The 25,545-nt window shown below is 44.2% G+C and overlaps 1 pseudogene across 1 annotated transcript; it reads right to left on the reverse strand.

Moving 5' to 3' along the window:
* Positions 1–683: 683 nt before the first annotated feature.
* Positions 684–9,721, reverse strand: LOC311141136 (cytochrome P450 2J2-like; annotated as a pseudogene). Its single transcript, XR_014615525.1, has 5 exons — positions 9,583–9,721; positions 6,081–6,257; positions 5,500–5,623; positions 4,997–5,179; positions 684–1,135 (listed from the first exon to the last, which is right to left on the reverse strand). The product of XR_014615525.1 is annotated as a cytochrome P450 2J2-like (transcript).
* Positions 9,722–25,545: the final 15,824 nt, after the last annotated feature.

Genomic DNA, 25,545 nt, shown 5'->3' on the forward strand with positions numbered 1-25,545 from the left:
TCTGATAGGCTAATTGACATAATTTGAGTCAATTGGAGGTGTACCTGTGGATGTATTTCAAGGCCTACCTTCAAACTCAGTGCCTCTTTGCTTGACATCGTGGGAAAATCAAAATAAATCAGCCAATCAGCTAATATACCTCAGAAAAAATTTGTAGACCTCCACAAGTCTGGTTCATCCTTGGGAGCAATTTCCAAACGCCTGAAGGTACCACGTTCATCTGTACAAACAATAGTACGCAAGTATAAACACCATGGGACCACGCAGCCATCATACTGCTCAGGAAGGAGACGCCATCTGTCTCCTAGAGATGAACGTACTTTGGTGCGAAATGTGCAAATCAATCCCAGAACAACAGCAAATGACCTTGTGAAGATGCTGGAGAAAAAAAAACCATGGGGGATTGGAAGTGACGCAGACAATTACATTGATGGAAGTTACAATCTATCTGCAAGATTAAACCTGATCTACCCCCAACAAAAAATGTTTAAAAAAAAAAAAGAAAAAAGGAAAGGAGAGGTTTGAAGTGAGTAAGATCAGCTCCAAATTAGCTCTGTCAAATACTAGCTCATATTATTGTTTTAGTGGAAGGTCCTGAAGTTATACAAAATTAGATGAATCTACGGAGTTCAAGTCGTACATCCTTATGGTTTTATGTAAAGAATAAACTTGTACACGTCCTCTTCAAACTTTCTTGTTATAATTAATGGAGCCTGTGCCTCAAAGACCACAAAAGGGGGCTGTTGTCCATATTTGGTCTCAGCTGTGTTTAGCACAGTGTGGGTGCACAGTGCATGGGGAGTTGGGTTCCTACAGGACAGTGAGAGGTTTATCATGGTCTGGTGTGGATCTTAAAGGGGTGTGGTGTTCTTGTGGCTCCTTCCAGACTCAGCTCCACTCCATCCAGTGAAGAGAAACTAAACTTCTGGAACAGACTGACGAAGAACAGGAAGAGTTCTATACTGACCAGACCCTCCCCCAGACACACACACTTACCTGAGGAGGAGACATGCATACCTTCTTTGGGTCCTTCTAAAGTGTCCCTCAGCATCCAGGAAGTGGTGTGGGTTGAAGGTGTCACCCATTCAGTCTGATCAAACAGCACTGAGTTCAGGTTGGTCATCAACATCGTGCCCTAGAAGCAACATCTCGTAATGAATAATTTGGAAATTGTGCAAGTTGAGGTGACTAAACTGCTCGGAGTAACCCTGGATTGTAAACTGTCATGGTCAAAATATAGTGATACAACAGTAGCTAAGATGGGGAGAAGTCTGTCCATCATAAAGTGCTGCGCTGCCTTAACAACACTATCAACAAGGCAGGTCCTACAGGCCCTAGTTTTGTCGCACCTTGACTACTGTTCAGTAGGTGCCACAAAGAGAGACTAAGGAAAATTAGAATTGGCTCAGGTCAACATTCACAAGGCCGTAGGGCCAGACGGATTACCAGGACGTGTACTCCGACCACGCGCTGACCAACCGGCAAGTGTCTTCACTGACATTTTCAACATGTCCATGACTGAGTCTGTAATACCAACATGTTTCAAGCAGACTACCACTGTGGTGCCCTAGAACACTAAGATAACCTGCCTAAATGACTACCGACCCGTAGCACTCACGTCTGTAGCCATGAAGTGCTTTTAAAGGCTGGTCATGGCTCACATCAACACCATTATCCCATAAACCCTAGACCCACTCCAATTTGCATACTGCCCCAACAGATCCACAGATTATGCAATCTCTATTGCACTCCACACTGCCCTTTCCCACCTGGACAAGAGGAACACCTACGTGAGAATGCTATTAATTGACTACAGCTCAGCATTCAACACCATAGTGCCATCAAAGCTCATCACTAAGCTAAGGACCCTGGGACTAAACACCTCCCTCTGCAACTGAATCCTGGACTTCCTGACGGGCCGCCCCCAGGTGGTAAGGGTAGGTAACAACACATCTGCCACGCTGATCCTCAACACGGGGGCCCCTCAGTCCCCTCCTGTACTCCCTGTTCACCCATGACTGCATGGCCAGGCACGACTCCAACACCATCATTAGGTTTGCCAACGACACAACAGTGGTAGGCCTGATCACCGACAATGATAAGACAGCCTATAGGGAGGAGGTCAGAGACCTGGCCGTAAGGTGCTAGGATAACAACCTTTCCCTCAACGTGATCGAGACAAAGGAGATGATTGTGGACTACAGGAAAAAAAAGAGGACTGAGCACACCCCCATTCTCATCGACGGGGCTGTATTGGAACAGGTTTAATGCTTCAAGTTCCTTGGTGTCCACATCACCAACAAATGATCATGGTCCAAACACACCAAGACAGTCGTGAAGAAGGCACGACAAAGCCTATTCCCCCTCAGGAGATTGAAAAGATTTGGCATGGGTCCTTAGATTCTCAAAAGGTTATACAGCTGCACCATTGAGAGCATCCTGACTGGTTGCATCACTGCCTTGTATGGCAAATGCTCGGCCTCCGACCGCAAGGCACTACAGAGGGTAGTGCGTACGGCCCAGTACATCACTGGGGCCAAGCTTCATGCCATCCAGGACCTCTATACCTGGCGGTGTCAGAGGAAGGCCCTAAAAATTGTCAAAGACTCCAGCCACCCTAGTCATAGACTGTTCTCTCTGCTACTGCACGGCAAGCGGTACCGGAGCGCCAAGTCTAGGTCCAAAAGGCTTCTTAACAGCTTCTACCCCCAAGCCATAGGACTCCTGAACAGCTAATCATGGCTACCCAGACTATTTGCATTGTCCCCTTAAAAGTACACAGAGCGCTAACATTAATGATATGAATGTCAATCTCTCATGGCTCAAAGTGGAAGAGAGATTGACTTCATCACTACTTGTTTTTGTAAGAATGTTGACAAGCTGTTTGTACTGAGCTGTCTGTTTAAACTACTAGCACACAGCTCGGACGCCCATGCATACCCCACAAGACATGCCACCAGAGGTCTCTTCACAATCCCCAAGTCAAGAACCGACTATGGGAGACGCACAGTACTACAGTCGTGGTCAAAAGTTTTGAGAATGACACAAATATTACTTTTCACAAAGTCTGCTGCCTCAGTTTTTATGATGGCAATTTGCATATACTCCAGAATGTTATGAAGAGTGATCAGATGAATTGCAATTAATTGCAAAGTCCCTCTTTGCTATGAAAATGAACTTAATCCCCAAAAAAACATTTCTACTGCATTTCAGCCCTGCCACAAAAGGACCAGCTGACATCATGTCAGTGATTCTCTCGTTAACACAGGTGAGAGTGTTGACGAGGACAAGGCTGGAGATCACTCTGTCATGCTGATTGAGTTAGAATAACAGACTGGAAGCTTTAAAAGGAGGGTGGTGCTTGAAATCATTGTTCTTCCTCTGTTAACCATGGTTACCTGCAAGGAAACACGTGCGTCGTCATTGCTTTGCACAAAAAGGGCTACACAGGCAAGGATATTGCTGCTAGTAAGATTGCACCTAAATCAACCATTTATCGGATCATCAAGAACTTCAAGGAGAGAGGTTCAATTGTTGTGAAGAAGGCTTCAGGGCGCCCAAGGAAGTCCAGCAAGCGCCAGGACCGTCTCCTAAAGTTGATTCAGCTGCGGGATCGGGGCACCACCAGTGCAGAGCTTGCTCAGGAATGGCAGCAGGCAGGTGTGAGTGCATCTGCACGCACAGTGAGGCGAAGACTTTTGGAGGATGGCCTGATGTCAAGAAGGGCAGCGAGGAAGCCACTTCTCTCCAGGAAAAACATCAGGGACAGACTGATATTCTGCAAAAGGTACAGGGATTAGACTGCTGAGGACTGGGGTAAAGTCATTTTCTCTGATGAATCCCCTTTCCGATTGTTTGGGGCATCCGGAAAAAAGCTTGTCCGGAGAAGACAAGGTGAGCGCTACCATCAGTCCTGTGTCATGCCAACAGTAAAGCATCCTGAGACCATTCATCTGTGGGATTGCTTCTCAGCCAAGGGAGTGGGCTCACTCACAATTTTGCCTAAGAACACAGCCATGAATAAAGAATGGTACCAACACATCCTCCGAGAGTAACTTCTCCCAACCATCCAAGAACAGTGGTGACGAACAATGCCTTTTCCAGCATGATGGAGCACCTCGTCATAAGGCAAAAGTGATAACTAAGTGGCTCGGAGAACAAAACATCGACATTTTGGGTCCATGGCCAGGAAACTCCCCAGACCTTAATCCCATTGAGAACTTGTGGTCAATCCTCAAGAGGCGGGTGGACAAACAAAAACCCACAAATTCGGACAAACTCCAAGCATTGATTATGCAAGAATTGGCTGCCATCAGTCAGGATGTGGCCCAGAAGTTAATTGACAGCATGCCAGGGCAGATTGCAGAGGTCTTAAAAAAGAAGGGTCAACACTGCAAATATTGACTCTTTGCATAAACTTAATGTAATTGTCAATAAAAGCCTTTGACACTTACTAATTATACTTCACTATACCATAGTAACATCTGACAAAAATATCTAAAAACACTGAAGCAGCAAACTTTGTGAAGACCAATACTTGTGTCATTCTCAAAACTTTGACCACGACTGTACATAGAGCCATGACTACATGGAACTCTATTCCACATCAGGTAACTGATGCAAGCAGTAGAATCAGATTTTAAAAACTGGTAAAAATACACTTTATGGAACAGCGGGGACTGTGAAGAGACACACACAAAGGTACAGACACACGCATACGCACACAAGCTCTAGCACACGCACTCTACACACACGTACATTGTAATATTGTTGTATGGTGGTATTATACATTTTGTATTGTACATTTTTTTTATTGTAGATGTGTAATAATGTTATGTGATGTACTGTTTTGTCTTTTGTTTTATGTGTTTGGACCCCAGGAAGAGTAGCTGCCTTGGCAGCATCTAATGGGGATCCCAAAATAATACAAATACAAAAACAAAAACACATATAAGAACAAACTCCAAAAACTGCCCTACACACAACACATACACACCTTTGGTATGAGGTACCCCACCAGCGTAGTGTCTTTGTGGGCCATCCTGGGTGCGTTGAGAGGTACGATGTTGCCCATCCTCTGGATCTCATGGACGACAGCGTCCGTGAAGGGCATCTTGGCTCTGTGTATGTTGGGCTGGTGGGACAGGCCTATCACTGTCTATCTCAGCCTGGACCTTATCTGTGTGTCACAACAGAGGGTTTAACACCAGTCAATCAAAATCAATCAATCAATTAGTGGTTCTCTGGACCTTCTCTATGGAGGAATATCAGCTTCAGTTCTGATAACTGTCAATATTAACATAAATATTTTATGAGGGAGACATACACTGAGTATACCTGACATTAGGAACACCTTCCTGAAGTGGATTAACAAGTGACATCAATAAGGGATCATAGCTTTCACCTGGATTCACCTGGTCAGTCTGTCATGGAAAGAGCAGGTGTCCTTAATGTTTTGTATACTCAGTTAAATGCCTATCAGTGGGGTCACAGGCACACCCTGTATATGTGGGTGTGTGATCATGTAGAGCAGGGTGGTGGAGGTAGTCTCTGTGCCAGGCAGGAACAGGTCCAGAGAACACAGCACCACTGTGCTGTCAGTGTCAGGGTAGGGGTTCATCATCTCACAATGTGAAGGACTCAATCCCAAATTAAGGTTTTAGAGGACAGGAGGTTGGTGGCACCTTAATTTGGTTAGGACGGGCTCGTGGTAATGGCTGGAGCGGAATTAGGAATGGTGTCAAATACATCACACACATGGTTTCCATGTGTTTGATGCCATTCCATTTGCTCCATTCCGGCCATTATTGTGAGCCGTCCTCCCCTCAACAGCCTCCTGTGTTTTAGAGTGGTACTCTGTAGCTCAGCTGGTAGAGCACGGCGCTTGTAACGCCCGGGTAGTGGGTTCGATCCCCGGGACCACCCATACACAAAAATGTATGCACGCATGACTGTAAGTCGCTTTGGATAAAAGCGTCTGCTAAATGGCATATTATTATTATTATTAGAGGATCTGCTAAAAGACCAAAATGTAATCATTGGAAGGAAATAGCATCAGAGTAACAGCCTGAGCCGCTTACATTCCCCATCTCTATGAGGAAGGTGTCTATGCAGTCTCGCGGTGTGCTGGGATCCAGGTCCCGCCTGTGTTTCTCCACCTCCTCCCTGATGACGGCCTCCATGGCGTTGCAATGGCTGAAGATGGCATTTTGAGGTCCTGGAAGGTGCTTCATCATGCCAGGGAACACCTCGTACAGCTAAAGGGATAAAACATGGAGCTTCAGTGGGATTGTTTGTGTCACTAAGGAGGGACACCACCTTCATTGAAGGTGTGATCTGTCAGTAAAATCTACGGGCAGAAATAGACTCCTGAGTGGGAGCTGCCCCTGAAAACAAAGAAGACTGATAGTGGCTTCTGCCCTCCATGTCTCACCGCTGCTGATGGTGTCCTACCTGTTGGTGTCCTACTGCTGGTGTCCTACTGCTGGTGTCCTACCTGTTGGTGTCCTAATGCTGGTGTCCTATCTGTTGGTGTCCTACAGCTGGTGTCCTACTGCTGGTGTCCTAATGCTGGTGTCCTAATGCTGGTGTCCTACTGCTGGTGTCCTACTGCTGGTGTCCTACCTGTTGGTGTCCTACTGCTGGTATCCTACTGTTGGCGTCCTACTGTTGGTTTCATACTGTTGGTGTCCTACTGTTGGTGTCCTACTGTTGGTGTCCTACCTGCTGGTCCTAGCTGGTGGTGTACTACCTGGTGGTGTCCTACCTGCAACTGTCCTACTGCTAGTGTTCTACTGCTGGTGTCCTACCTGGTGGGGTCCTACTGCTAGTGTCCTACTGTTAGTGTGCTACTGCTGGTGTCTTACTGCTGGTGTCCTACTGCTGGTGTCCTACCTGTTGGTGTCCTACTTCTGGTGTCCTACCTGTTGGTGTCCTACTACTGGTGTCCTACGTGCTAGTGTCCTACTGTTGGTTTCATACTGTTGATGTCCTACTGTTGGTGTCCTATGTGCTAGTGTCCTACCTGCTAGTGACCTACCTGCTGGTCCTACCTGGTGGTGTCCTACCTGATGGTGTCCTACCTGCTAGTGTCCTACTGCTGGTGTCCTACCTGTTGGTGTCCTACTTCTGGTGTCCTACCTGTTGGTGTCTTACTACTGGTGTCCTACGTGCTAGTGTCCTACTGTTGGTTTCATACTGTTGATGTCCTACTGTTGGTGTCCTATGTGCTAGTGTCCTACCTGCTAGTGACCTACCTGCTGGTCCTACCTGGTGGTGTCCTACCTGATGGTGTCCTACCTGCTAGTGTCCTACTGCTGGTGTCCTACCTGTTGGTGTCCTACTTCTGGTGTCCTACCTGTTGGTGTCCTACTACTGGTGTCCTACGTGCTAGTGTCCTACTGTTGGTTTCATACTGTTGATGTCCTACTGTTGGTGTCCTATGTGCTAGTGTCCTACCTGCTAGTGACCTACCTGCTGGTCCTACCTGGTGGTGTCCTACCTGATGGTGTCCTACCTGCTAGTGTCCTACTGCTGGTGTCATACCTGTTGGTTTTCTACTGCTGGTGTCCTACCTGTTGGTGTCTTACTGCTGGTGTCCTACCTGGTTGGGTCCTACTGCTAGTGTCTTACTGTTAGTGTGCTACTGATGGTGTCTTACTGTTAGTGTGCTACTGATGGTGTCTTACTGCTCGTGCCCAACCTGGGTCCATAGGGATCCCTCTATCAGCATTGCCTCAGACAGGTAGTTTAGCAGGGTCTGGAAGCTGTGGTCGCTGTAGTCAAAGCGCGTCCCAAACTCCAGCTGATATTAGATTTTGTACGTTTGTCCACTGACAAAGACATGATCAGTCTATAATTTTAATGGTAGGTTTATTTGAACAGTGAGAGACAGAATAACAACAAAAAAATCCAGAAAAATGCATGTCAAAAATGTTATAAATTGATTTGCATTTTAATGAGGGAAATAAGTATTTGACCCCTCTGCAAAACATGACTTAGTACTTGGTGGCAAAACCCTTGTTGGCAATCACAGAGGTCAGACCTTTCTTGTAGTTGGCCACCAGGTTTGCACACATCTCAGGAGGGATTTTGTCCCACTCCTCTTTGCAGATCTTCTCCAGGTCATTAAGGTTTCGAGGCTGACGTTTGGCAACGCGAACCTTCAGCTCCCTCCACAGATTTTCTATGGGATTAAGGTCTGGAGACTGGCTAGGCCACTCCAGGACCTTAATGTGCTTCTTCTTGAGCCACTCCTTTGTTGCCTTGGCCATGTGTTTTGGGTCATTGTCATGCTGGAATACCCATCCACGACCCATTTTCAATGCCCTGGCTGAGGGAAGGAGGTTCTCACCCAAGATTTGACGGTACATGGCCCCGTCCATCGTCCCTTTGATGCGGTGAAGCTCTCCTGTCCCCTTAGCAGAAAAACACCCCCAAAGCATAATGTTTCCACCTCCATATTTGACGGTGGGGATGGTGTTCTTGGGGTCATAGGCAGCATTCCTCCTTCTCCAAACACGGCAAGTTGAGTTGATGACAAAGAGCTCCATTTTGGTCTCATCTGACCACAACACTTTCACCCAGTTCTCCTCTGAATCATTCAGATGTTCATTGGCAAACTTCAGACGGGCATGTATATGTGCTTTCTTGAGCAGGGGGACCTTGCGGGTGCTGCAGGATTTCAGTCCTTCACGGCGTAGTGTGTTACCAATTGTTTTCTTGGTGACTATGGTCCCAGCTGCCTTGAGATCATTGACAAGATCCTCCCGTGTAGTTCTGGGCTGATTCCTCACCGTTCTCATGATCATTGCAACTCCACGAGGTGAGATCTTGCATGGAGCCCCAGGCCAAAGGAGATTGACAGTTATTTTGTGTTTCTTCCATTTGCGAATAATCGCACCAACTGTTGTCACCTTCTCACCAAGCTGCTTGGCGATGGTCTTGTATCCCATTCCAGCCTTGTGTAGGTCTACAATCTTGTCCCTGACATCCTTGGAGAGCTCTTTGGTCTTGGCCATGGTGGAGAGTTTGGAATCTGATTGATTGATTGCTTCTGTGTACAGGTGTCTTTTATACAGGTAACAAACTGAGATTAGGAGCACTCCCTTTAAGAGTGTGCTCCTGATCTCAGCTCGTTACCTGTATAAAAGACACCTGGGAGCCAGAAATCTTTCTGATTGAGAGGGGGTCAAATACTTATTTCCCTCATTAAAATGCAAATCAATTTATAACATTTTTGCATTGCGTTTTTCTGGATTTTTTTGTTGTTATTCTGTCTCTCACTGTTAAAATAAACCTACCATTAAAATTATAGACTGATCATTTCTTTGTCAGTGGGCAAACGTACAAAATCAGCAGGGGATCAAATACTTTTTTCCCTCACTGTACATATGAGATGAGTAATGCAAGATATGTAAACATTTTTAAAGTGACTAGTGTTCCATTTCTTAGTGGCCAGTGATTTCAATAGGCAGCAGCAGCCTCTAATGTGCTAGTGATGGCTATTTAACAGTCTGATGGCCTTGAGATATATGTTTTTTTTCATTCTCTCTGTCCCAGCTTTGATGCACCTGTACTAACCTTGCCTTCTGGATGACAGCGGGGTGAACAGGCAGTGGCTTGGGTGGTTGATGTCCTTGATGATCTTTTTGGCCTTCCTGTGACATTGGGTGCTGTAGGTGTCCTGGAGGGCGGGTAGTTTGCCCCGGGTAGTGCATTCGGCAGACCGCACCACCCTCTGGAGAGCCCTGCGGTTGCGGGCAGTGCAGTTGCCGTACCAGGCGGTGATACAGCCCGACAGGATGCTCTCAATTGCATCTGTAAACGTTTGTGAGGGTTTTAGGTGCCAAGCCAAATTTCTTCAGCCTCCTGTGGTTGAAGAGGCTCTGTTGCGCCTTCTTCACCACACTGTCTGCGTGGGTGGACCATTTCAGTTTGTCAGTTATCTGTATGCCACGGAACTTGAAGCTTTCCACCATCTCCACTGCGGTCCCGTCGATGTGGATAGGGGGGTGCACCCTCTGCTGTTTCCTGAAGTCCACGATCATCTCCTTTGTTTTGTTGACGTTGAGTGAGAGGTTATTTTCCTGGCACCACACTCCCAGAGCCCTCACCTCCTCCCTGTAGGCTGTCTCGTCATTGTTGGTAATCAAGCCTACCTCTGTTGTGTGGTCTGCAAACTTGATGATTGAGTTGGAGGAGTGCTTGGCCACGCAGTCATGGGTGATTAGGGAGTACAGGAGGGGGCTGGGCATGCACCCTTGTGGGGATCAGCAAAGTGGAGATGATGTTTCCTACCTCACCACCTAGGTGCGGCCCGTCAGGAAGTCCAGGACCCATTTGCACAGGGCGGGGTTCAGACCCAGGGCCTCAAGCTTAATGATGAGCTTGGAGGGTACTATGGTGTTGAATGCTGAGCTATAGTTAATGAACAGCATTCTTACATAGGTATTCCTCTTGTCCAGATGGGATAGGGCAGTGTGATGGCGATTGCATCGTCTGTGGATCTATTGGGGCGGTAAGCAAATTGAAGTGGGTCTAAGGTGACAGGTAAGGTGATATGATCCTTGACTAGTCTCTCAAAGCACTTCATGATGACAGAGGTGAGTGCTACGGGGCGATAGTCATTTAGTTCAGTTATCTTTGCTTTCTTGGGTACAGGAACAATGGTGGCCATTTTGAAGCATGTGGGGACGTTAGACTGGGATAGGGAGAGATTGAATATGTCCATAAACACACCAACCAGCTGGTCTGCGCATGCTCTGAGGACGCGGCTAGGTATGCCGTCTGGGCTGGCAACCTTGCAGGGGTTAACATGCTTAAATGTCTTACTCTCGTCAGCCACGGAGAAGGAGAGACCATAGTCCTTGGTAGTGGCTGCATCGGTGGCACTGTGTTATCCTCAAAGCGGGCGAAGAAGGTGTTTAGCTTGTCTGGAAGCGAGATGTCAGTGTCGGCGACGTGTCTGGTTTTCTTTTTGTAGTCCGTGATTGTCTGTAGACCCTGCCACATACATCTTGTGTCTGAGCCGTTGAATTGCGACTCCACTTTGTCTCTATACTGATGTTTTGCCCGTTTAATTGCCTTGCGGAGTGAGTAGCTTCACTGTTTGTATTCTGCCATATTCCCAGTCACCTTGCCATGGTTAAATGCGGTGGTTCGCGCTTTCAGTTTTGCGTGAATGCTGCCATCTATCCACGGTTTCTGGTTAGGGTAGGTTTTAATAGTCACAGTGGGCACAACATCACCTATACACTTCCTGATAAACTCAGTCACTGTTTCAGTATATTTGTCTAAATTATTGTCGCAAGCTACCAGGAACATATCCCAGTCTGCGTGATGAAAACAATCTTGAAGCGTGGATTCCGATTGGTCAGACCAGCGTTGAATAGTCCTTAGCACGGGTACTTCCTGTTTGAGATTCTACCTATAGGAAGGGAGGAGCAAAATGGAGTCGTGGTCAGATTTGTCGAAAGGAGGGCGGGGGAGGGCCTTATAACCATCCCGGAAGTTCGAATAGCAATGGTCGAGGATTTTAGCAGCCCGAGTACAACAGTCAATATGTTGACAGAACTTCGGCAGCCTAGTCCTCAAATTTGCTTTGTTAAAATCCCCGGCTACAATAAATGCAGCCTCAGGATATGTGGTTTCCAGTTTGCATAAAGTCCAGTGAAGTTCTTTGAGGGCCGTCGTGGTATCGGCTTGAGGGGGGATATACACGGCCGTGACTATAACTGAAGAAAATTCTCTTGGGAGATAATACGGTCGGCATTTGATTGTGAGGCATTCTAGGTCGGGTGAACAAAAGGACTTGAGCTCCTGTATGTTACTACAATTACACCATGAGTCGTTAATCATGAAATACACACCTCCGCCCTTCTGCTTCCCGGAGATATATTTATTTCTGTCTGAGCAATGAACTGAGAACCCATCTGGCTGGACCGATTTTGACAGAATATCCCCAGAGAGCCATGTTCCCGTGAAACAAATTATGTTACAGGCCCTGATGTCTCTCTGGAAAGAAATCCTTGCCCTAAGCTCGTCGACTTTGTTATCCAAAGACTGAACATTAGCGAGTAGTATATTTGGAAGTGGTGGGTGGTGTGCGCGCCTTGAACCAGCAGGCCACTCCGAGTGCCTCTCCTCCACTGGCGATTGTTTTGGGTCAGCAGCTGGAATCAGTTCAATTGCCCTGGGGAGAGTAAACAAAGGATCTGCTTCGGGAAAGTCGTATTGCTGGTCATAATGCTGGTGAGTTACCGCCGTTCTGATATCCAGTAGCTGTATTTAATAATACAAAACACTTTCTGAGCTAATAATGTAAAGAAAGAACACATAAAAAACCTCTCCAGCGCACTGACAAAAAACGATGATTCATTTAAGATTTACTTTGAGTGTCCCTGTGTAAGAATTTCCACGACAGTCCGTTCACTGCTACTTCCAACTGTTATCTGTTGTTGAAACTTGGAAATACAAGGTTGACAAAGAGCATTCATATTGAATTAAAATACAGCCATCCAAAAGTTAGGATATCTGAACCAGAGCCAACTCATGTCAGAAGTTCTTGATGTCAGCGATGAGGAAGAGGAAAACAAGTCCAGACTCACCTGAAGATCATAGAGACACATATTGAAAACTATGGTGGCGTAGAAGTACCACTCACTAGTAGTCATGTATCAGCTCAACTAGAATCAGTCATATCCACCATGATGACTAACACACTACAGTGGACTTTCACTCTATTTACTTTTAGGGCTGACAACCTGACTGTAACTCCCTCTGTCAAATACATTTCAGTTACCAAAGCCTCTAGATGGGAGTGTAGACCTATACATTGTATTGCCTTAGTAAGGTAGGAGCAGGTAGAGAGTGACAATCTGAATTCTAGAGTCTTTACATAATAATGATTAGAGCTTTTCCAGATCCTAAAGCATTGGAACTTACCTCATCACCTGGGTGATGCCTTTGTGCTAGGAAGCTCACCACACATCAGTTATCTTTACAGTCATATAGCTATATAACAGCTACAGTGCCTTGCAAAAGTATTCATCCCCCTTGGCGTTTTCCCTATTTTGTTGCATTACAACCTGTAATTTAAATGGATTTTTATTTGGAGTTAATGTAATGGAAATACACAAAATAGTCCAAATTGGTGAAGTGAAATGAAAAAAATAACTTGTTTCAAAAAATTCTAAATAATAAATAATGGAAAAGTGGTGCGTGCATACGTATTCACCCCCTTTTCTATGAATCCCCTAAATAAGATCTGGTGCAACCAATTACCTTCAGAAGTCACATAATTATTTAAATAAAGTCCACCTGTGTGCAATCTAAGTGTCACATGGTCTCAGTATATATACACCTGTTCTGAAAGGCCCCAGAGTCTGCAACACCACTAAGCAAGGGGCACCACCAAGCAAGCAGCACCATGAAGACCAAGGAGCTCTCCAAACAAGAAAGGGACAAAGTTGTGGAGAAGTACAGATCAGGGTTGGGTTAAAAAATATATCTGAAACGTTGAACATACCACGGAGCACCATTAAATCCATTATTAACAAATGGAAAGAATATGGCACCACAACAAACCTGCCAAGAGAGGGTCGCCCACCAAAACTCACGGACCAGGCAAGGAGGGCATTAATCAGAGAGGCAACAAAGAGACCAAAGATAACCCTGAAGGAGCTGCAAAGCTCCACAGCGGAGATTGGAGTATCTGTCCATAGGACCACTTTAAGCCGTACACTCCACAGAGTTGGGCTTTACGGAAGAGTGGCCAGAAAAAAGCATACACATTTGGTTTTCGCCAAAAGGCATGTGGGAGACTCCCCAAACATATGGAAGAAGGTACTCTGGTCAGATGTGATTAATATTGAGCTTTTTGGCCATCAAGGAAAACGCTATGTCTGGCGCAAACCCAACACCTCTCATCACCCCGAGAACACCATCCACAGTGAAGCGTGGTGGCAGCATCATGCTGTGGGGATGTTTTTGATTGGCAGGGACTGGGAAACTGGTCAGAAATGAAGGAATGATGGATGGCGCTAAATACAGGGAAATTCTTGAGAGAAACCTGTTTCAGTCTTCCAGAGATTTGAGACTGGGACGGAGGTTCACCTTCCAGCAGGACAATGACCCTAAGCATACTGCTAAAGCAACATTTGAGGGGTTTAAGGGGAAACATTTAAATGTCTTGGAATGGCCTAGTCAAAGCCCAGACCTCAATCCAATTGAGAATCTGTGGTATGACTTAAAGATTGCTGTACACCAGCGGAACCCATCCAACTTGAAGGCGCTGGAGCAGTTTTGCCTTGAAGAATGGGCAAAAATCCCAGTGGCTAGATGTGCCAAGCTTATAGAGACATACCCCAAGAGACTTGGGTGGCTCTACAAAGTATAGACTTTGGGGGGGGGGGGGGTGAATAGTTATGCACGCTCAAGTTTTCAGTTTTTTTGTCTTATTTCTTGTTTGTTTCACAATAAAATGCATCTTCAAAGTGGTAGGCATGTTGTGTAAATCAAATGATACAAACCCCCCAAAAATCTATTTTAATTCCAGGTTGTAAGGCAAGTCACTCTATAGCTGTTATGTCACATTCATTTTGGGGCCAATTCAGACAGCAATTTATGCATTTTCTACTGTAGCGGGTGATTTGGTCAGGCGCAGGAGGGAAATCACAGAATTCTGCAAATACAGCTGTACGCAGCAATACGTAAAACTCTACAGTGCGGTATAACGGCGCACTGGAGAAAACAAAGCACACGGGTGAATATCCCGGCAATACAATACATAAAGCTCCACCGAGCTATCGTCACCTCCACATGAAAACAATCACACACAAAGACATGGGGGGCAGAGGGAATACTTATGCAGGTACTGATGAGGGGATATGAACCAGGTGTGTGTAAAAACAAGACAAAACAAATGAAATGATGAGATGAGGAGCGGCAGTGGCTAGAAGGCCGGTGATGACGAGCGCCGAAGCCTACCCGAACAAGGAGAGGAGGCAGCTACCGAGGAAGTCGTGACACCTACGCACTTCTCAGTATTTGGTATTTAGACTTAGCCGTCTAAATATATGCATATTTGTCTCAGTTTCAGCATCAATTGGTAGATAAAAAACTGATCTGATCTTGGAGGTTATTTAGGTTTAGGAAAGTATTTATGAATCATAAAAAACAGGTTTGGATAGCCTTTAACCATGAAAGAAAGAAAACGGTGGTTTGATTCATTCAGTTCTTCAACCAATGGTAATGTTGGAAGATTAGTGTACATATACTTATAATAGGAAGAATAGGGTACAATACTAGGCTATATCCTCGTCTATTGCCTGCACTAACCATGGAACTGTGTGATGACACGGCCAACTACTCATTCAAGGGTTTTTCTTTATTTTTACTATTTTCTACATTCTAGAATAATAGTGAAGACATCAAAACTATGAAATAACACATATTGAATCATGTAGTAACCAAAAAAGTTTGGCAGGGCTGCCAGGTCTAGGAAGAGTTTTGGTGGTTCCAAAGCTCAAGAGTTCCTCAGTGGAGATGGGACAACCTTCCAGAAGGACAACCATCTCTGCAGCACTCCACCAAGTAGGCCTTTATGGAAGCCACTCCTCAGTAAAAGGCACGACAGCCCGCTTGGAGTTTGCCAAAAGGCACCTAAAGGACTCTCAGACCATGAGAAACAAGATTCTCTGGTCTGATGAAACCAAGATTGAACTCTTTGGCCAGAATGCCAAGCGTCACGCCTGGAGGAAACCTGGCACCAACTCTACGGTGAAGCATAGTGGTGGAGGCATCATGCTGTGAGGATGTTTTTCAGCGACTGTGAGACGAGTCAGGATCGAGGGAATGATGAACGGAGCAAAGTACAGAGAGATCCTTGATGAAAACCTGCTCCAGAGCGCTCAGGACCTCAGACTGGGGCAAAGGTTCACCTTCCAACAGGACAACAATCCTAAGCACACAGCCAAGACAACGCAGGAGTGGCTTCGGGACAAGTCTCTGAATGTCCTTGAGTGGCCCATCCAGAGCCCGGACTTGAACCCGATCGAACATCTCTGGAGAGACCTGAAAATAGCTGTGCAGCGACGCTCCCCATCCAACCTGACAGTGCTTGAGAGGATCTGCAGAGAAAAATGGGAGAAACTCCCCAAATACAGGTGTGCTAAGCTTGTAGCGTCATACCCAAGAAGACTCGAGGCTGTAATTGCTGCCAAAGCTGCTTCAACAAAGTACTGAGTAAAGGGTCTGAATACTTATGTAAATGTTATATTTTCGTTTTATTTATTTTTTCTACATTTGCAAAAACAAAAACAAAAAACAGTTTTTGCTTTGTCATTATGTGTTGTGTGTAGATTGATAACGGGGGAAAAAACTATTTAATCCATTTTAGAATAAGGCTGTAACGTAACAAAATGTGGAAAAAGTCAAGGGGTCTGAATACTTTCAGAATGCACTGTACATGTCTAGTTTTTATGTTATCAACTGTTACTAATGATCCTCAGCAACAACCACACAGCTGTGATGACGTTTACAGTGGAAGCAAATGACGGTAAACGAAACAATGTAATTCAATGGAATGATAATGTAGGCTATACCAGCTGAAGGGAACTGATAGTAAATTGGTTGTTAAGTATGTGTGGTTATTAGGCCTACTGACAGTCGATACTGATATTGGCTAATATCGAACATAATTTAAAAGTCGGGGGTAACCTTCAAGACATTCGAGAGTGGCCATCCCTGCAAGTTAAAAGGCTGTACAATTTAAATTCAGCATAATGGCACAGCATTTCATAAACGTTACTTTCGGAAAGTTGATATGTTGATATGCTTCAGTTTGCTGCCATATGTCTGGTTTTACATTTGTCTCCAGCGATTATAAGGTAAAATAGATCTAAAACAAGTGTCATTTATATTTACAATTCCCTTATCCAAATTGATTACTCATTTACCTAGCTCTTATCAATAGCACTTATCAAGTTGTAAATTACAGTGCATGGACAATAGATGCTTGTTCCACTTGGAACCGGCAGGTTCTCTGGTTTCCTCTTGTGTAAAGGTGGTGGAATTATGAGGGAATTAAGTCAAGGTCGGAATACGGCTTATCTGTAGACACACCTTCATTTATTCGATCTCCACCCTAAACAAATTGCGGGTGAATAGCATGCTATTCTATTGCTTAAGTTCATGGTTTCCTTGCACGTAAAGGTGGTGGAATTATTAGGGAATTAAGTCCATGTCCGCATTTTGTGTATCTGTAGACACACCTCCGCCACACCTTCATTTATTCTATCTCCACCCGAACGAATAGCGGGTGAATAGCATGCTATTCACATGCTTAAGTTCAAGGTCAGAATACGCATAGAGAGAAAGGTGCATTAAAAGGGAATTACGTTTCATTTACATGTGCCTAACTCGGGTTGGAATCTGCCCCATCAAATCAAATAAAATTTTACTGGTCACATACACATATTTAGCAGATTATATTGTGGTTGTAGCGAAATGCTTGTGTTTCTAGCTCCAACAGTGCAGTAGTATCTAACAATACACACAATACACACTAATCTAAAAGTAAAAGAATGGAATTAAGAAATATATTAATATTAGACTAGGCATAGACTAAAATACAGTAGAATAGAATACAGTATATACGGGGCGGAGCTAGCATGTTGGAGTGAACGGCTGTGTGTGAGAGGCTCCTGCAACTTTTTTGCGAAATAATCTAACCTAACTTACTTTATTGCACTTGTTACAACAAACTTTTCTTTCTAATACAATATTGTAACTTTCTATGTGAAAATGCCTAGTAATAAGCGACCAAAGGACAATAAATCCACATCAGAGGCCTACTCCCCACCAAACAACGAGACAAACATGGCGGAAGGCACAGGTAACAACGTGACACTTACAGAACTTACCTGGGCTTTGGGAGAACTACGTGTTGCTATAGCGGAGGATCTTAAGGCTACTATTGCTGAACTGGACACTAAAATCGAGAGCACCATTCGAACGGTCGCTTCGCAGGGCCAGAGTATTGTGGACCTTGAGAAAGCTTCTGAATTCAACACTGGTAGGATCGACGAGTTAGAGAAGCTATGCACGTCATTGCAGGATAATGTGCAGAGGCTTTCTGTGACAGTGGTCGACCTAGAGGGCAGATCCAGGCGTCATAACCTTCGCGTTGTGGGTCTGGCAGAAGGGGTGGAGGCGGGCTCTCGCCCCACCGACTTCTTCGCCAAGCTACTGAAGGATGCAATGGGACCTGATGTTTTGGCGTCGGATCCCCTACTGGACCGTGCACATCGCGCCCTTGTGCCTGGACCGGGCCAGCGTCCTCGCCCAGTAATCACCTGTTGTCTGTTAGAATTTGCGTAATTCAAATCTGGTATTGGAATAAGAGAAAACATAATCAAGAGATATTCAATCCAAGCTAAATTTATTATATGCAAAATGTATGTATGATAAGTATGATGGTTCGTATACGGGCTCACTGAAATACCATGCAGGGCAGACAGAGAACTGATCCATTGTTACAGGTTCTTCCTCAAATACTCTGACAGAGAGAGAGAGTTCCCACCTCTCTGCTGGCCAATCAGAATAGAGACTGAGCGTGGTTTAGACTTACTCAGCCAATCCGTTGGCACACAGGCTAGTCCCAGGCCCTTGGCGCATCCCTGCTGCCAGGTGTCTAGCTGTTTTGCAACTTATCCAGAAAGTCAGCACTTTTGCAGTACACGTCCTTGGACAGTTCACAGATCACAAAGAGAGAGTGTTCGGGTATTGTGAGACATAAGTTCTTATCTGTCCCTAACGTTCCACACATGAATCACAGCCTGTTATGTGAAACAATTTATATCAGTATAGTACAAACCTATGCTCATCATTAATGCATTCCTTCTAAGCTATTCATCACATACAAATCCAATTATTAGAAAACAAATCCCAACATGTCACAGTTTCAAGACCAAGGATCTTATCCTGCGCGAGGCTCGAATGAGGGGCAACCTGTTACATAAAGGGCACCCCTTTCGTGTCTATGAGGACTATGCGCCCGATGTGGCAAAGCACCGCGCTGGCTACAGAGATGTCATGACCAAACTCTACAAACTCCATCTTCGCCCAGCCTTGCTCTTCCCTGCAAGACTAAGAATTACCCCGCCTTCCGGGGAGAAGATCTGGCTCTCCTCGGTTCTGGACGCAGAGAAGTTTATCCGGGAATATACACCAATCCCCCGTACAGGTTAGAGTGCCTTGTCATTGTGTGTTAAGGTCTGCTCACGGACTCGAATCCATACCATACCATAACGGGTGAAACCGTATTAAACGGTCTCAGCAAGGGCTACCGAACATGTAATACGATGAGCTGACCAATGGAGGGCGGTCAGAGCTCTCACTTAACGTTAATTTCACTTTCATTCCGACTGGGTTTAGAGCGATGCCTGTTTGGGAGGCCTTCCAGGTCGGATCATTGACACTTTCGGATGGACATACTTATATTCCCCCATTTTTGTTTTGTTTCGTTATTTATTTTTCAATTCTTACATTATTCCTGTGCGTACATATAATAATAATTATTTGTACTTTATTATTATTTTCTCTTAGCATTTTAGTATTATGTATGTGTATATTTTAAATTTGTATAGATTATTATTCTGGGGTATGCATATTTGTGTATGTAGATGTCTGTGTATGGATGTATGTGTGTATGCGTGTGTATGTATCTGTATATATTTAAGAATATATATTTTATATGTATATATTTTTTTGGGTGTGTGTGTATGTATGTGTGCGTGTATACGTGTGTATATGTGTGTGTGTGCGTATATATATACGTATGTGTGTGTGTGTATGTATGTAGGTATGCACATGTATGTATGTATGTGTGTGTGTGTGTGTGTGGATGTGTATATGTGTATGTGTGCACATATGTATATATAAATCACTATTTTTTTTAAATTATTTGAAAATAATTTATTATTATTATTATTATTTTTACATTTTTATTATTTTTACATTTTTATTTACTTTTTATTTTTTTGATTGGGGGGTACGTTCAATTTATCAAAATCCTTGTTCCCTTCTCCTAACCCACAATATGTAACTGTACTGCTGTCTATGTCGGTTACTGATGGTTTATGTTTAGACCGGTATTGCTTAGCAATAGAATCTTGTGATGATACATCTTGCTTATCTCAGGGATTGACCCAAGATGAACATTAAGTGCGTAATATGTTTAAGTTGCAACTTATTCTGTTTAGGTTTATTAGATGCTAATTGAACACTTTAAGTGCGGGAGCCTCCTCAGTTCATATGTTAGTAGAAGTTCTAGGATAGTGAGAGGTGAGCGCATAGTTGGGATTTTTTATTTGTGTTTTACCTCTTGTTCGAGGTCGCGCCGTGCTTTTTTGGCATCGGCCAGACAATGTGTTTGTTATTTTTATTTTCATATTTTTTTCTGTCCTATGTGTGTATGCCTGTTAAATGTGGGTTGATGGGGGGGGGGTAAAGGTTGGGGAAAGTAGGGGAACAGGGTGGAGAGTAAAGGTGCTTGCGGGGGGGGTTGGATACTGCTCGGGTGTAGGTGCTACATATGCTGATCGTGATGGTTTGGTGCGCTTTCTTACCTTTTTAGTGAGTTACATGTTATGCAGGCCACCATAGGAACTACAAATGAGAGGAGGGCGGGACTTACATTCACTTCCTGGAATGTCAAGGGTTTAAACGAACCAATTAAGAGAGGCAGGGTCCTAGCCCACTTGAAAGCTCTTTCGTCTGATATTATATTTTTGCAAGAAACCCATCTGAAAAACAAATCTCATAACAGACTTAAATGTAAGTGGGTGGGACAAGTGTATCACTCTAACTTCTCTGCCAAAACGAGAGGCACAGCGATTCTGGTACGGAAAGGAATTCCCTTTCTACATAAAACCACTATTGTGGATAAAGAGGGTCGTTATGTGATCGTAATAGGAGAGATCCATTCTACTTCTGTAACTCTACTAAATATATATGGGCCAAACATTGATAACCCCTCTTTTTTCAAAAGAGTCCTTGCCCTGATTCCAGATATCTCCCATACTAATCTGGTCATTGGAGGGGACCTTAACTGTGTACTAGACCAATATTTGGATAGATCCTCTACCCGGCGAACCCCTACCTCCTATTCAAGCGAATTCTTGAATACCTACATAAAAAATTCTAACTTATTTGATATATGGAGGATCTCTAATCCTACGGGTAGGGAATACTCCTTTTACTCTCATGTTCACAATGTATATACTCGAATTGACTACTTTTTGGTTGATGCTAAACTACTCCCCTATACCTGTAATGTGAGATATCATGATATTATAATCTCTGACCACAGTCCACTCACCTTCTCCCTGAGATTTGGTGACATCGTACCAAACGAGAGGGTCTGGAGCAGGGTTCTTCAATTCCGGTCCTGGAGGGCCGGAACACCTCTGTTTTTTATTTCTACCTGGTAGTTAATTGCACTCACCTGGTGTCCCAGGTCTGAATTAGCCCCTGATTAGAAGGAGAGGATGAAAAACAGAGGTGTTTCGGCCCTCCAGGACCGGAATTGAAGAACCCTGGTCTGGAGGTTGAATCCTCAGCTCCTCACAGAACCAACATTCTGTGAACATCTTAAAGACAAAATTACATTTTTCTTTGATACCAACGACAACACAGAGACTTCCCCAGCATTATTGTGGGAAACGCTGAAGGCTTATTTGAGAGGCTGTATCATCTCCTTTCAGACTGCCAGGAGTAGGCAAAACAGAAATAAATTGGTAGAACTGGAGGGACAAATTCACTTACTGGATAGGGAGAATGCTAGACATCAATCTATGGAGAAACATAAAAAAATTATGTCTTTAAAATTTAAATACAATCAGATCCTCTCGGCTAAAATTGCTAAATCTTTTCTCTATGCCAAGCAAAAATATTTTGAGTTTGGTGACAAACCACACAAATTACTCGCCAGACAACTTCGAAAAAACGTGAGTGACCAAATGATTCACAAAGTTAAATCTGCATCTGGGGAATTACTCTCCTCCCCCAAAGACATCAATGACAGATTCCGTCAGTTTTATGAGACTCTATATACATCTAAAGCGGATCCTAATCCCTTAATTATGCAAAACTTTTTGGAGGACTGTAATCTTCCTGCCCTGAACCAGGAAGACTCTAACTTCCTGAATAAGGAAATATCTCTTGAAGAAATTAGAGAAACAATTAAATCTCTAAAGAGTGGCAAGACCCTGGGCACAGATGGATACCCTGGTGAATTCTATAAAACATTCAGCAACATGCTATCTCCCTACCTGCACAAAATGTTGGTTCGGGCCAATGAGGATGGAGCTCTCCCATCTACTTTGGATGAGGCGTTTATTACAGTTATACATAAGAAGGGTAAAGATCCGGAAGAGGTAGGGTCATACAGACCAATATCCCTCCTTAATACAGACCAAAAGATTTTAGCAAAAACTCTGGCTAACAGGCTTAGCACTTTAATTGGCAAATTGGTCCATTCGGACCAGACTGGCTTTATCCCTAATAGAAACTCATTCTTCAATCTCAGGCGCCTCTTCAACATTATGTATTCTCAGAGGTTACCTAACGTGGACCTTGCCGTTATATCTCTTGACGCCGAAAAGGCCTTTGACCAAGTTGAGTGGCCCTATCTATTCAAGGTCCTACAGAAATTTTATATTGGAGATGGGTTCATAAATTGGATCCAGCTTTTATATAGGAACCCCTGTGCGAGAATACTCACTAACCAATCAATGTCGCCCCGATTTAACCTTCACAGAGGGACAAGGCAGGGTTGTGCGCTGTCGCCTATGCTCTTCGCCCTAATTATTGAACCTCTCGCTCAAGCGATCAGATCTCATTCAGCAATACACGGCTATAATACTAAAGATACTCTAAATAAGATTTCCCTATACGCAGATGATATTCTCCTCTATGTAACAGAACCCCAAGCTAGTATTCCAGCTATTCTTGAGGTGATTAATTTGTTTGGTACCTTCTCGGGATACAGAATAAATTGGAACAAGAGTGAATTAATGCCCATACGGTTGCAAAACACCTCCTGGCTAGAACATCTTCCAGTTAAGTTATCTTCAGAAAAATGTATCTACCTTGGAATTGTAGTTACCAAACAATACTCCTTACTATTTAAAGAGAATTTCCCTTCTCTGATGCAAAATCTCAAGGCAAACATACAGTTTTGGAGAACTCTCCCAATTTCTCTGCTCGGAAGAATTAATGCCATTAAAATGGTCTTCCTCCCACAACTGCTCTACCTATACCAGAACATCCCAGTATTCATACCTAAATCATTTCATAAACAACTGGACTCTATTATCAATCCTTTCATCTGGGATTATAAAACACATAGGATAGGTAAAAAACACCTATGTAAATCCAAGATGGAAGGAGGATTGTCTCTCCCAAATTTTATATTTTACTATTGGGCCGCTAACTTCCGCGCTGTTACGTTTTTGCTGGATGACGCAACCCCACCATCCAGCTGGCTTAGCATGGAGCGGGAGGAGTGTCACCCCTTCTCTATTGGTGCCGTGATTTTGTCACCTGTCAATCTGGAGATGTCACTTTACCATAACAATCCTATTATACATAGCACAGTCCGAATCTGGAAGCAAATTAAAGTCCACTTTGAGCTTAGACCAATATCATTCATGCTCCCTGTTGCCAGGAATCCCTCCTTTGCCCCCTCTAACCTTGTTAACACCTTTGAGCGATGGGGAGAGTTGGGGATAAGTACCATAGGGGATTTATATATAGGAGGGACCTTTGCTTCCTTTGAAGCGCTGAGGGAAATTTATAACCTTCCCAGAAGTAACTTTTTCAGATACCTACAAATTAGAGACTATGTTAGAAAACACCTCCCAACATTTGAGAATGCTAAACCTTCCATGTTTGACGGATGCATAAAAATATGCCCCACCTCAGACAAACTGATATCTCGTCTATATGACGCTTTTCAATCTGTTAGCGCACCCTCTACAGATGCCATTAAGGCAAAATGGGAGGAAGAACTAGGGACTGATATTTCGGTGGCAGACTGGGAGGATAGCTTGGAGTATATCCACACCTGCTCCATTAACTCCAGACATCGTCTCATACAATTTAAGGTATTACACAGATTACACTATTCCAAAACTAAACTGCATAGGATATTTCCTGATACATCCCCTATGTGTGATAAATGTCAGGCTGAGCAGGGTACACTACTCCACTGCTTTGCCCTATGCTCTAGTCTGTATGGTTATTGGTGTGGAATATTTGGGGTCCTCTCTGAAGTTCTGGAGTCTTCAATAGACCCAGACCCGCTTCTGATAATCCTGGGAGTGTCCGATTCCCTAAACGGATTAACCAACTCCCAAAAACAACTAATCTCTTACAGTCTCATTTCGGCAAAAAAATTAATCTTGTTGTTTTGGAAAAGGAGGGAAGCGCCCTCTACCAAATTATGGCTCAGCGAATTGGCAAAAACTGTACACTTAGAAAGAATTAGATATATTCTGAACAATAAATTATCAACATTTGATCAAATCTGGCAGCCTTTCCTCTCTTACCTGGACCAGTCGGTGCTGTGAATTTGTACTTTTTAACGCACTCTCAATTGTCATATTGTAATCTACCTTTGGGCAGCGTGTGCTGGCCCCGACACTCGAGCAGTCGGGAGGGGAATAGGGTGGAATAAGGGGGGGGGATAAAGGGGGGTATAAGTGGGGGGGTTACATCTACCCTTTTTCTTTCTACCTGTCCCTGTTCTGTATGTCGTGTTTTGTAATATTTGTTTTGTGTCCAGAACTCTGGGTCTTGTTGTTCATGTCTGTTCTCTTATGTTTAGATAAGAACTGTACATGTCTTTCATACCTATACACCATTCTTGTGTGTGTTCAATAAAAAATATTTGAACAGAATACAGTATATACATATGAGATGAGTAGAGCAAAAATATGTAAACATTATTAAAGTGACTAGTGTTTCAAGTCTATATATATAGGGCAGCAGCCTCTAAGGTGCAGGGTTGCGTAACCGGGTGGAAGCCAGCTAGTGATGGCTATTTAACAGTCTGATGGCCTTGAGATAGAAGCTGTTTTTCAGTCTCTCGGTCCCAGCTTTGATGCACCTGTACTGACTTCGCCTTTTGGATGATAGTGGGGGAACAGGCCGTGGCTCGGGTGGTTGTTGTCCTTGATTATCTTTTTGGCCTTCCTGTGACATCGTGTGCTGTAGGTGTCCTGGAGGGCAGGCAGTTTGCCCCCGGTGATGCGTTGGGTGGACTGCACCACACTCTGGAGAGCCCTGCGGTTGCGGGCGGTGCAGTTGCCGTACCAGGTGGTGATACAGCCCGACAGGATGCTCTCAATTGTGCATCTGTAAAGGTTTGTGAGGGTTTTAGGTGCCAAGCCAAATTTCTTCAGCCTCCTGAGGTTGAAGAGGCTGAAGAAAGGCGCTGTTGTGCTTATGTAATTCATGTATTATGAACTATGCCATTAT

Source organism: Coregonus lavaretus, assembly GCF_964263955.1.
Source record: "Coregonus lavaretus genome assembly, chromosome: 14".
NCBI classification, from domain to species: Eukaryota; Metazoa; Chordata; class Actinopteri; order Salmoniformes; family Salmonidae; genus Coregonus; species Coregonus lavaretus.